The sequence below is a fragment of the Vipera ursinii genome, assembly GCF_947247035.1.
Source record: "Vipera ursinii genome assembly, chromosome: 2".
Lineage (NCBI taxonomy): Eukaryota > Metazoa > Chordata > Lepidosauria > Squamata > Viperidae > Vipera > Vipera ursinii.
Window position 1 is genome coordinate 61,827,966 of NC_139513.1, and position 17,360 is coordinate 61,845,325.

General features: G+C 33.2%; 1 protein-coding gene across 5 annotated transcripts in view; it reads left to right on the top strand.

Moving 5' to 3' along the window:
• IQSEC1 (IQ motif and Sec7 domain ArfGEF 1) overlaps window positions 1-17,360 on the top strand; it is a 309,585-nt gene that overhangs the window by 105,030 nt on the left and 187,195 nt on the right. Inside the window, exon 1 of one of the 5 annotated variants that reach the window (XM_083351711.1) lies at window positions 8,459-8,472. The exons of the other annotated variants lie outside the window; for them this stretch is intronic. The gene's annotated coding sequence lies outside the window, so the exon portion shown is untranslated. Of the gene's footprint in view, window positions 1-8,458; window positions 8,473-17,360 lie in introns of those variants that run through there. 5 annotated transcript variants of the gene reach the window in all.

Sequence of the window (17,360 nt, forward strand, 5' to 3'; positions counted from 1 at the left end):
CTGTACCTATTTTTATTTATTTGTTTCCATTTTATCTGTTTGTATGATCATATATCACTATATATTGACTTTGCAGTAGAATTTGGCTCCACAGATGCTGCTGTTACCATGGAGATAAAAGGACCAATGGCCTTTTTCTAGCTTGGACTGTACTATGCTGTTCATAAAGAGACGGTGAATTCTAAAACTGTATCACTAGCTTGCTTAAAAAAGACTCAAAACCGAATGTCATAACGGAGTTCAATTAGGATTCTATTGCTAATCTAAACATAAACACATGATATTTCACCAGACAGAAAATATAAAGACAAATCAGTGTGAATCCTGAGCTTGTGGTTTGTGCATCTGCTAATCCTCCTCTTTAAAAAACAAAAACAAAAACCTTCTGCTTTGCAAAATATAACCCCTTAGAGTGTTTGGGTTCATCTGATGCAGTATTTGATGCTGGTTACATCACAGACTTCTTAATCTGTGGTGTTCCTCTGTGGCCGAGAGTTGAATGAGCATGTGAAAGCTGTAAACGTGAATTTTGATTCTTGGAAAAGAGACCCTTAGACACCTATACAGAACTGAAGAATTTTTATGAAAACCGAGGATGGCTTGCAGAAGGTGTCATTTGTAAGTATTCTCTTCCTTTGTAAAAACTCAAAAGAACTGATATTTGCTGAAGGGGACAAAGAATCTACATTACTCAGGATGATAATAGGAATAACAATTCACTGTACAGCAGCTTTCTTTTTAAGAACCATTTTATGGGTGTTTCCTCTTAGACTTTACGGATTTGCATTTTAGAAATCACAGTAGATTTCTAAAATCTACAAAGCTTTAAAAGTAGAAATAATTAACCATGGTAAACAAGGAAAAGGATTTGTTAGTGGAAAAATGAAATTGAAAAATTCTGTTTATAAGGCTTTGGTTATTAATATTGCATTGTTCAGTTATTTTTAAATTCTTTTGTTAAGGCACTTTTAGGATAGATGTTTAGATTATTTCAGGATACTCTTTGATATTGTTTGTGGCACAGCAATATATAACTGTTACACATTTTGTCATGCTGTTTATATATTTTGTGTTTCAATACTCATAGGAACATTGCAGGAATATGGTACTCAGAGTAAGATATTTGGTTTTTTGTGTGCCATTGATAAATAAAAGATTTATTCAGATTTGTTTTATATCGGACTGCAATTTTTTAAATGACCCTAATGGCTTTCATACTTAAATGCATTATTACAAGTAGTTAAATTACTGTGTCATATAATTTTTGAAAGCAAACATATGGTGAATGTATGATAGTATATTTCATTGCAACTTGATAATTCCACCATTTTGTTTGAAATATGCAAGTCGAGAAGTTTACAACTCTAAACTCATTATTTTTTACATCTATATTTATTCTATATATGCTACATTTTCCTCTGCATTGATGTTAGTGAAGTCCAAGAATGTGGTTAGTGTTCAGATCTATTGTTATAATGTGCATATCTGCATAATTTTATCCTCTAATGCAAAGGGAAAATGCTCATCCCACAGACAGATATCTTGAAATTAACCAGTGGCTATGCAGCATGGTTTCTGCTATAATTCACCTTCATTGAAGCTTAATTGGCATCTCAGCTGAAGTTAAATTTAAACCAATATAAATTCAATTTTAAGAAGCAATTGATTTCAAGGTTTGATATTCATAGATAGTTTTTCATTACTCAGATGAAAAAGAAGGTCAAACACTGGTTTCAGTGTGACTAAATTGGCTTTAATCCTAGAACTTTAGCTCCACTGACTTGTGAATTAAGCTTTTGGCTGCAGCTCATTTCATTTACCTTTAATTCTGCTGGATATGATGATTTTTAGCCTTGAACTCCTTATTCCGCGGTAATGGGTATAATGAGAATTGTACCCTTAGGACGAAAGAATGATGATGCCTTTAAATTTAGTTTTATCTGAATGAACATAGAGATTTATGTCAGGTTTACTTTGCCCAGATTCAGAGATGACCTTAGTAAACATATTATTATATTAGTTACTTATTTTGCCATATGCTAAGCTGTCATATAAACAAAATCTACCTAGATTCCACTTGCATATATTTTGTAAGATTAACTATGCTTAACTTGATTTTTATTGGAGTTAGCATCTATTCAGTTTCAGCTGTACATATATTTGCTACATGCTTTATACAACTTGGTATTCAAATACAGAACTACGGTATTATAGGGTTTCCTGCCTGAGCAGGGGGTTGGACTAGATGACCTCCAAGGTCCCTTCCAACTTATTATTATTAATATGGTAATTGTTTTCATAAATATGTAATCAAGATTGCAACAGCTTAAGATGACATGCAAGGTGGGGGTTGTAATAGTTTTCTGATCTTGTTTAATTCCTTGATGTGCTACTTATCTACTACGTTATACTGTACTAGAATGCTAGTGGATCTCTTCAAGCTGTTTATATTTAGAGGTTGTTTCCTCTGACAATAATGTCAATTCTTAATTTTTATGAATAATTTAAATGCATCTTGCCATCTGTAAAAGTGCCAGGACCATATTTTTCATACAAGAGAAATCTTCATTTCATTTGAACATTATCTTTTGGTTTGTTTGACTGAAATATTATTCTTTTTTATCAAATGATTATATTGTGAGCTGTTTAGAGTTTATTGAATGTGGCAGACAATAATTGGGTAATAAATACATATATAATTATGAGGAAAAAATATTTCTAATTATTTGTGTTTTTAATAGATATGTGCTATTTTTTCTACAAAAGTGTTCTGTAGGACATAGTACTTAGTAATTGATAACCATACATATATTAAATAAAGCTTGTGTCTTGATATTTTAAATAATGCCTGTTAAACTTTTTCTGTGTAGATGTGCTTTAATATATGCAGTAGTTATAATTCACATAGATAATGTCAGAGAACATTTATTTTCAGCTTGGTACAAGGAATAAGAATAAAGTTCTGGATTTAGCTGGTCCCCTTTGCAATGGAATGGAATGTGTTCATTTGTTTTAGGGAACTTTTTTCCTTTGAGAACAAGTAATTACAATTTATTGCTGCGTTGAGAAAACAAATTTGCAATCTTTGGTGTCTTTTCTTCTATTGGCGATATATTTTCTAAACAATATAATAAGAATTTTTAATTTTATTCTTAATTACTTGAAAGGTGTGTAAGAGCAGTTTTCACAATAATTTGTTCAGTTTAAAATATATTATGAGTGCTGTTTCTTTTCCTTACTTTTCTTGTGTACTTTTTTATCTTTTATTTGCACATGACTTTAAATTAAAAAATAATTAACTGTTGGTCATTAATGTTACATTGTTATTATATATGATTTAACTCTTCTACATATAAGCAAAGAATAATTTTAATTTCAATTGAAATTGAATTTTCTATGACTTGTATATTATGGCATTGCCTCTTGCTACAAAAAATGGCTAGTTTGAAATAACAGGAAAGGATACATAGAAAATAAAGGTATTATGTTTTAAAGTATATGCTTGCAGAGAAATATAATAAGAAACCCAGTTTCTATTGCTGTGATTAATTTTCATATGTAACATCTAAATGATTTTAAATCTAAAACATGAATTTCAGGATGCTCACATTTTGCCTCTGGCTATGATCTATTTAAAACTGGTAGATAAAAATAACCACTGTAAATGTATCTCATAAAAATAGACTAATAAAGTGATGTTAAGAGTTCATGCCTATTTTATAACTGTTGATAACAGCAACAACAAAAGTAATAGATTCTATTTAAATCCCCATGAATAGATATTTTTCCTTTGGGATATTTACCTCTGTTCAGGAAAAGACAGTAGAGATTTCACATTTAGAAATCTAAGGAGTGTGTTATATATTCATAAAGCACACTGTTAGTTCTGAATTAAAGATTTCTGACACAGAATTTTTATATCTAATAGCAATACAATTGGGATAGGTGAATTGTTTCTAATAGGGCATGTAAGCCAAAACAAGTATATAAAGTTTGTGCAGACACATTATTATGTACAGTATATTGTATAATCTTTATACAATAAAATCAAGACATACAATTCATTTTCATCCATATCATGTATATGTCCCATTAGTGCTGTCTTGGAATGACATAGCAAGCTATGGTAGCTGCTTTTTACAGAAAAATTATTTGTATAATCATTGTATGACGGGTGGGATATAGACAATTTAGCATCTGTTGTACCTTATCTGGACCAGATTTAATAAACAGATTACATGCATAGGCATTGTCAAGTCAGATAAATATGTTTGTTTGAACAAGGCCACCAAACATTGTCCTATTCTGTTCTCCAACTGTGATAATAGCTAAAACCACTTTATTGTAGAAACTCACATTAATTTCTAGGTCTGTTTTGCATCAATAATTTATCCGCTTTATGGCCACAATGTGAAAAAAATCTAGTTGAGATTATTTTAGGAAACATACATTCTGCCTCCTCTTACTTTCACACAAATAGGTGAAAATATTCATGGCACGTATCCTTCATATTCAAGATGATGCTATAACACTTTGAATACCAGGTGCTGGTGACACTATGGGGCTATTTGTGTTCTATTTAAATTATTCAAGAAGCACTGTCTAGGTGTTAATACACTTTAGGGCTGAAAAGGGCTTTTTTCCCTTTTTTTTAATAACTCAAAAAAGAAGTAGGAGATTGCATGCAAAATATAAGCTGCTTGATATATTGTCTATACCACTTTATGTCAAATTGGGCATGCTGTTGCATATTCTCAATTTGGGGTAGATATGAGTATAGCTTTTTGCTCTTCTTAATGAACTGTTGTGTAAATCTGTTGTGTGATTTGTAGTCATTTTCATAATACTAATTTTGTCACCATTATCAATTTCAAACAGTAGAATCTACAAATAATTAGGCAGGACTATTACAGGGGTGCCTGGGAATATGATTTCTGTCTGATGTATATGATTTGCATTTTATGTAGTAAAGACAATTTATGAAACCATATCAGGTTTTAACCATTCTGCCTATATGGCATTGTAAGAGGAGAGTTCTCTTGGTTCTCCTGCTTTGAGTTTGTTTGTTTGGTTCAACTATACCAGGCTTAATTATATTTATAGGAAACCAAAGTTCTCTCAGCTATTCTCTCTGGAATTATTTTTATCACAGCGTTTATCAGAGCCAGCATACGTTTTCAGCTTAGCCTTCACTTGCAGTGAGCGGTGAGCATATGATTGTGCAGGTAACATTTTGGCTCCTATGAAATAGGAACTGTGACTGTGAAATAGAAGCTTAATGGAGCCACACAAGTTCTCTTAAACTATGGTGTAGTGCTCTGATATCTTGACTGAAGGGAAAAAAATATGGTCATGCTTCTGTCTAAATATGAAGCAAAGTCAGTGTTTCTTTTTTCAAATATTTGTATTTAGGATCGGCTCCATGATGACTCATCATATCAGTTACATGTATATGAGTTATTACAGAGCAGATTGCAGCCATAATCTATAAATTTATCTGCAGAAATTATTTTGTGTTACAGATACATGTTTTAAGAATGTCAAACCAATTTAGGTGTCAATTATGCCAGCTTTCAGGACAGCCTTGGTGCATTTTAAATGAAAAATTAGAATCATTTTACAGAGTAACAGAGTTGAAAGGGGCTTTGGAGGTCTTCTAGTCCAACTTCCTGCTCAAATTATGCATATCTAAATTAAAAAAATGTAAAGTAGAAACTAGAATTATGTCAATTTTTGCCTTATAACTAGAATTCCTTTTCATTAAAAGCTGATTTCAATTCAGAGGAATGGCTAAATGCAAAAAATAAAGCATTCACAGAGATGTAACATATATTTTTTTTATTTAATTTAAATTGGTTCTGCATTTATTACAAATAAATTGTTAATATACTTCAGTCTTATGGAATGTAGTTCTAGGAAATTATTTTATGATTTAATCGGTAAGGTTATAAATATATATTTCAATAATTTGTTATTTCAAATGGTAGAAATATTTATAAAGAAAATCTAGGATATAAATATGATAAAATAAGAACCATTAAAATGGATTTTTTTAGAAATGCTTTTTTTTAAAAAAGCTGGATGTTTCAGTGTAAGGGCAAAGGAATGATCTAAGTATTTTCCAAGAATCTTTGTGTCAAGTTTCACACCATTAACATTACGTTGTTACACTTCATGTGAAGACAGGAAATGAGAAGGTGCATCTAAGCAGATGATAGTGAATCTGAAAATAGTAAGGCAGCTGATAGTCTATGATGGAAATAAATAAATAAATACTGATTGTACATGAAATTCTTCTGATCATAACTCCTTTCTAGATAGTGTACTAGTTAAATTTTGGTTATGTTTTCTCAGTTTTATTCCCCTCTGTATCACTGTAGGTACTTCAGAATGAAACATCTCTCAAATAATTGTAGGAATACCCCGATATTTGTTGGGAATTAAGACTCAAATTATCATTAAAATAAACATTTTGAGCATTTTTAAGAAAGGGAAATATTTTAAAACTGAAATCATTAGTAATGCAACCCTCTTAAACCATGGGTTTTTCCGTTGTTGTCTTAAGAGGAGCATTGAGAAGTGGAATGCATTCAGACAAGAGTTATTGGATAATAAGGATCTTGGAAACCTAACCTGAAGTTAAAGCATGTTAAAAGAAAAAAGAAAAAAAACTGAACAAAGATACGAGAGTGGTCTACAAATGCCACATGTAGAAGGGATGGATTTTGTTCTGTTAAAAACAAGAACATGACAACTGATTTAAATTGGAAAGAAAAATGATCTTGCTGAATAGTTGAAGGAATTTCCTCAAGATACTCTTAAATAATAGAACAGTCTATCTAAAATATGATAGGATCCTCTTGCTATGTTTTTCAAATGTGGGCTAGATGACCATCTTTCAGGAATGGTCTGAAATGGTTTAATGGAATCTTGCAATGGGCAAGTTTTGGACTAGGTGTTCTAAAAGACCACTTCCAACTGGCATACTCTGGAAGAGTATGTTTCCATATATGAGTGCGTAGAATAAATATTATTCTATGTCTAATAATGTTTCAAAATATATGTTTTCCTTAATATCACAAATGTATTTGAAACTTTGGCACACACAGGGAGTTTCCCTGTCCAATCTTCTGTAAACCCTCTCCCCCAATTAATATCATCACCAACCTTTGTGAGTATTTTCAAAGGGGATTGTGGGGTGGGGTGGGGTTGTCGCTTTTGATGGGATGATATCTGGATTCAAATCTTTTGAATTTTCTCTTCCTCCTGTGTGATATTTATACTATTCCTAAATAGTAATACATAGGAATTTAATTTTGCTTTTGGATTTCATGTTTTTGCTCACTGGCAGACATATCCTATTGCTAAACATAAAATAATAAAATATGTTTAAATTTAACCAGTTGTTTTCAACTTTATGAATGTTGAATAGTTTTTGCCTTGCTGTGATGTACATATGTAACTTTGGATGGAAAAAAAATCAGAGCAACCTGATTTTTATATTAAAAAGATTAGCTTGATGTAATTCCCCTTACTGAAGACTCACAGCATAACATATTCCTGCTTAATTCCTCTTTTTGATCTCATAAGAGGATGACCTCAAAGGACTTGCTCTTCAATATACTATATTTTGAAGCTTCTCGGGAAACAGCTGCAAGCAAAACAACAGAAGAGAGCAAAATAAAATGCAATTATGTGTAATATTTTAATCTTGTCATAAATAGTTTCAGGTTTTAAATGAATTGCATATATTGGGTAAAACTTCATTTGTTTTGAAATGCTCATGTAATTTTCTTATATTTTTAAACTGATTTAATTGTAACTATGTTGGAAATAATTTATTTTTTTCTTGGTTAAAGGCTTATTAAAATGAATTTATAATATCCTTACTAGAAAATAGGATATTGCATAATCACATGTAGTTTATTTTGTTTCACAAGGATTTAAGACATATGTAATTATTCAATATCCAATTAAATTTCTTAGGGCCTGAACACAATGGAATACTAAAGAGATCAGATGAACAGCTAGACTGGTGCAGACTAATCCAAACATCTATTCTTCATGCTTTTCCAGAAATCCTTGCCAACCCTATTCATTTTTCTTTGCTACTATTATTCCACTTCAGCTAGGAAAGAGAGCCATTTCAATCTTAACATGCATTGAGACTTTTCAAAGTTTCATTGCAATCATTTATCATTCTCATTTTTATACAGATGGGGTTATGTTTGTAAGAATTGGAATTAAGGATTTAGTTTATTTTTACTTTTCATCAGATAAAAATTGAGTGAAACAACTCAGATGTAATCAGCAGCACTGCTTCTCCATTAGAAAGCCCCTTACTAAACACTCAGTGTGTTGACTTTGTTTTTCCTTGTGTCGTAGGTCTATAAATACTCTGCACCAGTTTTGCTGTCCAGCTCCATTGTACCATACTCTACTAATTCTCCCTGCCACATACTCAGAGTACAGGTAAGAGTAGTGATGGACCACCCACTTCTTCCTCTCATAGAGTGATCTGGCCATACATTTATTTATGCTATAAAAGTCATAACCCATTCAATTCATTTTTTTAAAAAAAATGTAAATAGATTTGCAGTGAAGGTTTTTGTAGAATTTCCAGAGAGAATTAGCATAAAATCAATAAATAAACAAAAGACATACAGGACATAAATAAATAAAGACATAAAGATACAAGATAAAAAATATATATTTATCTTAAAATACCCATCTTTCTAGTCTGGAAAATATTCAAGATAGCTTTAAAAATTATATATGAAGAGTACATGTGAAATGGACAGCTAGTTTCATTTTTTTAATCAATAAAAAGTTAGAGAGTGGCAGTTTGCCATTTCATGGCTAAATATTTATATTAAATATTAATAATGTGTTCAAAATCACAGCACTTTCATTCTCTAGGAAAGAATCTGTTTATGTTTATGTTTATTGGACTTATATACTGCCCTTCTGCCGTAGGACTCAGGGCGGTTCACAAGGAATTTACAGTAAATCCTAAATCTGTAAAGGTTGAAACATTATTTGTTGATGTATGTCTGTATAATTCATTAATTCATTATTTGTTTCCCATTTTTTCAACATCATTCTGTTTCTCTTTGTTGTTAGGTTTTTTTTATGCTTATAAATATACAATAAAGTGGATGTGTTACGCTCTTGTAGAAACTCTTAAGTACCAAATCCAGTTTTCCCAAAACATTGACATTTAGAATAGTTTTTTTTCTTTATTATTTGTAGTAATACAACATGTTTAAACTGCAGAGCAATTCACTAGAAACAGAACTACAGGAGCTGCTTTTATAATTTGTGAAGACTACAAACAGAAGGCTGTAACAGAGCTAGCAACTTAGAATTTATGAATGGTAGATGCATTCATTATTCAGCGGATCACAGATTGCAACAAACTGCAGCAAATTATGGTTCAATATTATATTATGATACTACATTAGTTTGGAGTAAAAAAAAATTTAAAAAAAAAATGCCCACTAGGGAACTTTAGCTCTGCTACTTTTGTTTAATTAGTGCTGTCAATTAGCCTGTTATTTTTGATCTCGTTCACATCTATAAAGTAGAATCTAATTCAGGTTTGGCTCTAATAAAATTTATGAAATATTGTATATATAGCATTCGTGAAATTAGCCATCCTGACATATAGAGTTACTCAGTTCTGTTTGAAACTAGAGCAAGTCAAATGAACCTCAGCCACGCTTTTGAGTTTGCAAACATTTTTAATAACACCTAAAAGGCCAGGGTTTTGCACTCCTTCATCAAGGCAATTCCTGTTTAAATTTTGCTTCTATATATGATTTTGCTTCTATATATGAAACTAAAGAAACATAGTCACAAATGACCTTGGGCATCAGACCAATAAAATTCTCCAAAATATTGTCTTGTTTGAGAGATTTCTTTCTTTTGTATATGTAGATTTATTTAATTTTCCTTGGAAGACATTCATTTGTCATCTTCCTTTGTAACCATGTGGATTAATTTCCAGGTACATTATTTTCCTGACGGTTCAAATTTTTGTTTCCATTCTTCAGCATACGTTGTCTAAAAACTGTGGTCTAAAAATCTTGGAACTGGAAACTGTTTCTCTTCTTTTTCCCTTCCCCAGCAGCACCTGTGAAAGCAAAACTATGTTGCAAAGGACGTTATAGTGCCAAAGAAATACCATCATTTTCTTGTATTACCTATCTGCATAATATTTGTTCAACACCTCTATGAGGTAAAAAAAATTACTCTGAGAATATTTTTTTCTTTTAAAATAATGTTTGCTGTTGTTTGTGTTGCCCTTACAATATGGTGATTTCTGAAGCATCAGAAAAGTGTTGGTCAACTGCACAGATTATCCTGATGGCAAAGAAGTCTAATTTGTATAAAAATTATAGTCTCTTATATAATGATAAGCAGAAATTGGCATGGGAGAGTCATGTTAGTTGGCTGCAGAAAGCTACAGCTCTAAACATCTGTCTATATTTATTGTTTCAATAACTTGATAAGGCATTTCACTGTAAGATTTATTAAGATTTCTATACATATTCTATAATCACAAAACCTGGATATGATTGATGGGCAATGACTGCTCATACATGTAACATGTTTTATTAAAATCCAGTAACAATATTTAAGAACAAGATTATCTTTTTCTTATTCTAACACTGCACAGTTTTATTTGCATTACTATTTTATTACAATAATGTACTTTCTCATGGAGAATCAGTTTTGTAAAGGGAGGACTACAAAAAGAGAAGAAGAGTGATAAGAATGGAACTCTTGAGGATGCGAAATATAATTAGATAACCTGTGAGCCATTGGGTCATTCTTTCAGGGATATTTTCTTACTAAATAGAGAAACATAATGATTTTGGGCAGGTAGAAAAGCAGCAGGAGGTAGAGTGACTTCTGATATCCTACCAGGTTCCCTATTGACTTTCATTGTACAAAGCTAGGAGGGAGCACTAAAAATGATGCTTATGTGATCCAGTCTGAGCAAATCAGTGCAGCAGCATGACAGCAGTGAAGTGGCCACAACTCTGCCAAAATTTAATCACACGGGAATCATGGGTCCCAGATTTTAGATCCGTAAGTTAGCCCATTTGAGATATTTTCATGCAAAAATTATTGGCCTATGATGCACCATTTCTCCCAACTGAAAGTTACAAAGAATCAAACAGACATACAAGTTTTAGTAGTTTATAAATATTTAACAATAGGCTCATAGACTCATAGGGCTGGAAGGCATTTTAAAGATTTTTCTAGTCCAGCTCTCTGCCTAAAACAGGAGTCCTCATACCATCTCAGACAAAGCACTGTCCAATCTAGTCTTGAAAACCTCAAGCAATGGAACACTTACAGCTCCAAGAGGCAAGGAAATTACTTAACAGTTCTTACTGTGAAGAAATTTCTCCTTACTGCCAGGTTGCATCTCTCCCTGGTCAGCTTCCATACATTACTTCTTGTCCCACCCTCAAGTGCTGTGGAGAATAAATTAACACCCTCTTTTCTGTGGCAGCCCTTCAAATATTAGAAGACTGCTATCATGGTCTTTTCTTGATCTTTTCTTCATTAAGGTAGCCCTTGTCTCGTAACGGCAATTGAGACCAGAATTCCCATTGATAAAATTAATCAGATTAGATTCACATTCTCAGGAATGCTTACACAGGCACATGGCGAACACGTCACCCTTGAACAAGATCTGGTTCCCATGTCCACAGATACGTTACCGAAAAGGTTCATAAAGAAGAGAGGAGAGCATTTTCTAAAGGACAAGATTAGAAAAAGAAAGAGACCACTTTCATAAATGGAGTCGGGAAACTTTCAGCCCATGGAGAAACTGGGAGGACCAGATTAACGTGTGCGGGTGGAACGAAGGACTGGACAGGACAACTCAAAAGATTATTTTTTGGGGAGGTGGGGAGAGAAAGGGGGAGGTTAGTCTTATCAAAGGTTTCAAAAAAAATCACAGTAAATTGGGCTGGAAGCTGTGCCATCCCAGACAGATGGACCAGAATTCTTCTCTGATTCAGTCTCAAGGAATCATCTTTTTGCTTGACAAAGAGACACTCAGTAAATCAGGGTAGTCAGGAGGATCCTGGGATGCAGCAGACCACAAAGCAGCTGGAATAATATACCTGGTTGTGAGTGACTCCATTATTGTGCATTTAAGGAATTTAAATCAAACCACAGATAGTTGAGAAATCTGTGTGTGTGTGTGAGAGAGAGAGAGAGAACAAATAACTCACTTGGAGCAGATTTAGGGAGAGAGTGCATACAATAGATGTCAACACTGCTAACATCAAATGTTATTGCTTGACAAGAGATGAAGGAGTAGCTATTTCATATGTTTAACTTGTGTATTGCTTTAAGACTTGTGTATTGTTTTAGTTTAAAAAGGTGGGGGGGAGGGAAGAGTAGGAATGCACTTTCAAGGCCACTTGCTCTCTAAAGAAGATAAGATTTGCAGTTCTTCTAACGGAAGGGAAACTGATTCTTTAAATTAATTGGAGAATATGATTAATGACAGAATTAGAAAGGTGGAGAATTGTGTTTAATATATTGTGCAAGGGGCGGAGATTTCAGATTCCAGCTTCCTTTGAGCAAGCATTTGCCCGTGTATTAGGCTAATAAAGGACTTTTAAGGTAAACAATGCCTCAGAGTCACTTGAAAAGCCCATACATCGGAAACCTGACAATAGAAATGAAAGAAGAAGCTGATATTAATTCTGCATTGTCTGCAAGATTATAATCTGTATAAATCTCAAGTGCAAAAGGCAGTTCTCACTGAAGAATCTGCTTGTAAGGCCAGAAAAAAAGAAAGGAAAATTTCTTTTACAATGGCCTGGATCATTTGCAAGTCACTTGTCTTAAAGAGAGTGAGAACGGAGCCATTAGACAGCATTTCATAGGATGACTCATCTCAGACCAGTATTTAAAAAAAAACAACAGAGGGAGATCAAGCAATGAATGCAAGAACAAATGGACCATCAGATATCATCTGTTTTGATTCTGCTACATCTAATTTCATTAAAGAGAAAAGAGATTCATTGATATAAATTTAATATAAATTTGTCATTTATTTGACAAACTGTCAAAATATCACATCAGCTGCAAGAGGCTCTGAAAATTGTGCATTACAGAAAGATGCTTTATATATATATATCCCAGATCTGGAGAAAGTTTCCTTTCAATAAAATGTATCATATATAAAAGGATGCGGCATAAGACAATCCTTCTTATGTAACCGAGAGTGCGCAATTGCTTATGAAAGGGATGTTCCAGCAAAGTGGACTTTGTTTCTGTTTGCAAATTGGAGGCTTAGTTCAAGCAGTAAATTCACGTACAAATCAGTCTTGATGTCGATGTGAAAAAGCCAAAGGCATATGTCTATAAATGAAAAAAGAAAAACATTTGTGCATAGGGATGGGTCCAGTATATCACTAGACTATATAGAAACAAAGATTGTCATGCATCATCAAACATGATACTTATTTTGTTACTTGATCAGTGAAAAGAATGAGGTCTGGAGAAATTTAAATAAGTGGCCCAAGCAAATCAGCAATTTGGTAAAAAAAAAACAACCTCAAATATTTTGCCCAGACAAGGGCAGAAGGGACAATGCAAAGTATTGAAGCAGGTTTTCTTCATGAACTTCAGTAATCTGTATCCTCGAGAGAAAATAAGGTGTCAGTTTTTATTTCTGTATATAGGTAAACAGCAAACAGAGATTACAAATTTCCTAAGACATCCTTGGATGCCCAGAAGTTGACTTTGTGACAGAGCTACACAAGGAAGTTAATGCATTGCAGCCAGATGATCTTAAGTCCAACAAAGATGTTCCAAGGCTGTCTCACATGGCAAGAAGAAACAAGTGGAAAGATTCCCTGCACATGGAAGGGCACTGAAGAGATGAGAGCCACCAAGGAAGAGAAATGGAGAAAGATTACAGAAGAAGAGAATCAAGTTCTCCACAAGAATTACACTTGGAAACTGGTCAAGTTGCCTGTAAGGAATACAACCATGGGTTGAAGTTGTTTTCAAGACCATGCAGAGTATGCAAAAGAGGAAGTCCATACCATAAAACTAAACTGATGGCCAAGGGATTACTCAGAAGTACGGGTTATCCTCGACTTACAATCGTTCATTTAGTGATTGTTCAAAGTTACAACAGCAGGGGAAAAAGCAAGTTATGACTGTTTTTCACGGTTATGACAGTTGCAGCATCCCCGTGGTCATGGGATCAAAATTCAGATACTTGGCAACTGGTTCGTATTTATGTCCCAGGATTACCTAATCACCTTTTGTGACCGTCTGACAAGCAAAGTCAATGGGGAAGCCAGATTCACTTAACAACCATGTTACTAATTTAACAACTGCAGCAATTCACTTATCAACTGTGGCAAGAAAGGTCATGAAATGGGGCAAAACTCACCTATCAACAGAAAATTTGGGTTCAGTTTTGGTTGCAATTCAAGGACTACATGTGTGGTGAAGGCTCTGATGAGACACTTGCATCAGTAGTCAAGCATACTTTTATAAGAATGCCACTTAATATAGCAGCAGCAAGACACATCAAGTCCATCACCTTTATATAAACACTGTATTTCTGCATGGAGAACTTATAAAAGACATCTACATACAGCAGCCACCTGACATCAGGCAAAAAAAAATCTAATATGCTTGTTTCTAGAACTTTTTCTGCCTGAAGCAAACAGCTGGAACCTTGAATGAGAAGCTGAACAAGATGCTGGTCAATCAAGGCTTTATGAAACATAAAGCTGATCTTTGTCTTTATTCTAGTTGTAGAAATTACAGATAAGACATAACATCCTCACCTATGTGGATGGTTTATTTATCTGTTGCCAAGATAAGAAGGATAGCTAAGAAATTGTAAAGAGCCTGAACAAGAAAGCAGAACTAAATGTGCTGGAAAATAGCTTCTACTACATTGCCAGCTAGATAGAAAGAGAAATAAAAGTCATTTCCCCAACCAAGGGTAGAAGACAAAATATTATCTTGCTAGGTTTATTTAAGCCAACAAAGTCCTTGTATTTATGGAAACTAGTTTCTTAAAACAAACTGCAAATAAAGAGCCCCTGACAAGACTGTCATATTCAGGAGTGCATTTGGAAAAGTCCTGGATGCGGCCATAATAACAAGACCAAACATTGCTATAGCAGTATAAATCAAAGGTTATTCTTGAGTCAAAAGGGTGAGCTTAAAGAAACTGCATTCTTAAACTTTAGACTGTTGGACAGCAGTATCCTGGCTACAGGTATACACGTTGGGCAGAAGACAGGACAGATCACAAATCATCAAACAGATAATTACTCCTAGGTGAAGTTGGATTTATCAATTGCACAAGCAAAAATCAGTCAGTTGCTATCCTATTGTCTATCAAAGCACACTAGGTATTTGCAGTACTCTCTGTGCTCCCTAAGTTTTTAATAAGCTAACAGTTCTGTTTGAGGACAAAGATCCATTCAACTGGCCAAATGGAGAGAATTGCATCCTCAACATAGATACCAAGTACCATTATGTGCAAGTTGCTCAAAAAGAGAATTCATTGAACAAAAATGCTGCTTATCAGAAGAAACAAATGCTGTCATTCAGTCTTTGTACTAAGCTGCAGAACCAACTATATTTATCGTTCAGGACATCATGACTTAGGGGGCAATAGGGAGGAAATAAAGAATTATGAATTTACTGAGTCCCTTCTTTGTCACTCTTCATACTCTTTGTCAGTACGTTTGCTAATCTGAGGTCACTTCCCTCTACTTTTCGTTTCTGACATAACACGCACAGACTCTAATCCTGGTAGGGTGTAGCTAGCTAGACACTGGGCTTTGCCTATCGCTATGGTGTATTTTTTGTAAATATACCTCTTTTTTTAATAGTTGTAAACATGTTTTGCTTAATTTTGCTCAGGTTAGAACCTGGAATGTATAGAGAGAACACTTTAGCTTCCACTAAAAAATTTGCACCTATTAAATGAATTTTCAAAATGCACTGTATATTTTCTGTTAAATCTCCTACCTGAATGTGATGGATCAATTTAAATACAGCGTGTTAAATCAGAGATCTTCAAACTTGGCCACTTTAAGACTTGTGGACTTCTACTCCTAGAATTATGGCTGGGGAATTCTGGGAGTTGAAGTCTAGAAGTCTTAAAGTTTGAGGACCCCTGTGTTAAATGATTTTCCATGCAGTATAAATTTTGACATGATTACCTGATAAATATGAAAATTATTCTTAAGATAAAAAGTGAAGAAAGATACTTCAGTCCAGAGTAAAGTATACTTTTGGTGATTTTTTTTTAAAAAAGTATTATACTATAATAACTAATAAATAGTGTAAAATACTTCATACAGTTGTTATTGCTTCTCTTATCTAGTACAAAGCAACTTTTTATTATGTCATAATTTCTTCTTTGTTCTTTTTTTATTATTCCTGTAGTTTTATACATTGTAAGGGAGGAATTTTAAAGAGCAAAAAATAGATATATTTATCAAAATGTTATACCATATCTGAAATAGTTGTATCCAGAGATGAACTGCTAGGCTCACAAAACAGTATTTTTAATATTGCTATTCCTACAGTAAGATGGTAAGGAACTGTAAAATGCAATTAATTTTGTATCCTGATGAGGATATTAGGAGTAAATACTTGTATCTACTTGGCATTACCTGAATCTTTTAATTTGCTTACTAAAGAGGACTAAGAATTTATGTTGTATCTTTATATATTTTCAAGAAACATAAACAGTAATTACTACCGCCCTCAATGTAGCAAAGTGGGAGTGTGTAATTACTTCTTTTCACATAGAGGGAGATCTCTGTAATCTTTTAATCTAATTATAATTCTGTTTGTACATGTAATAAAAAAGGTCTAGTATCTTGGAAACAAATTCAAAGGATTATCTTTAGGAGTCAGTACAGAAGCTTTATTCATCTGCCCATTATAATAGTTTTGGGAGTTTTTTAAATGAAAGGTGGTGTTCGTTGTATTCCTATCTGTTGTGGAAAGAATACTATTTTTTCTGTTTTCCAAATTATAAGTGAATATGAGTAATATGAGTTACTTTATGAGTAAATGTGTGTATGTGTATGTATGTATGTATGTATATATATATATATATATATATATATATATATATATATATATATATATATATATATATATGGTGTGTGTGTGTGTGTGTGTAAATTACTAACAAAGAATTAATTATGAACTGTGTACACACACACACACACACATATGTATATATGTAGGTCTTGGCGTGTTCGGATCTTTTCCCATGTAGGATTGAGGGTGTCTTGGCGACGTTTCGACGAGGTCCCACTCGTCAT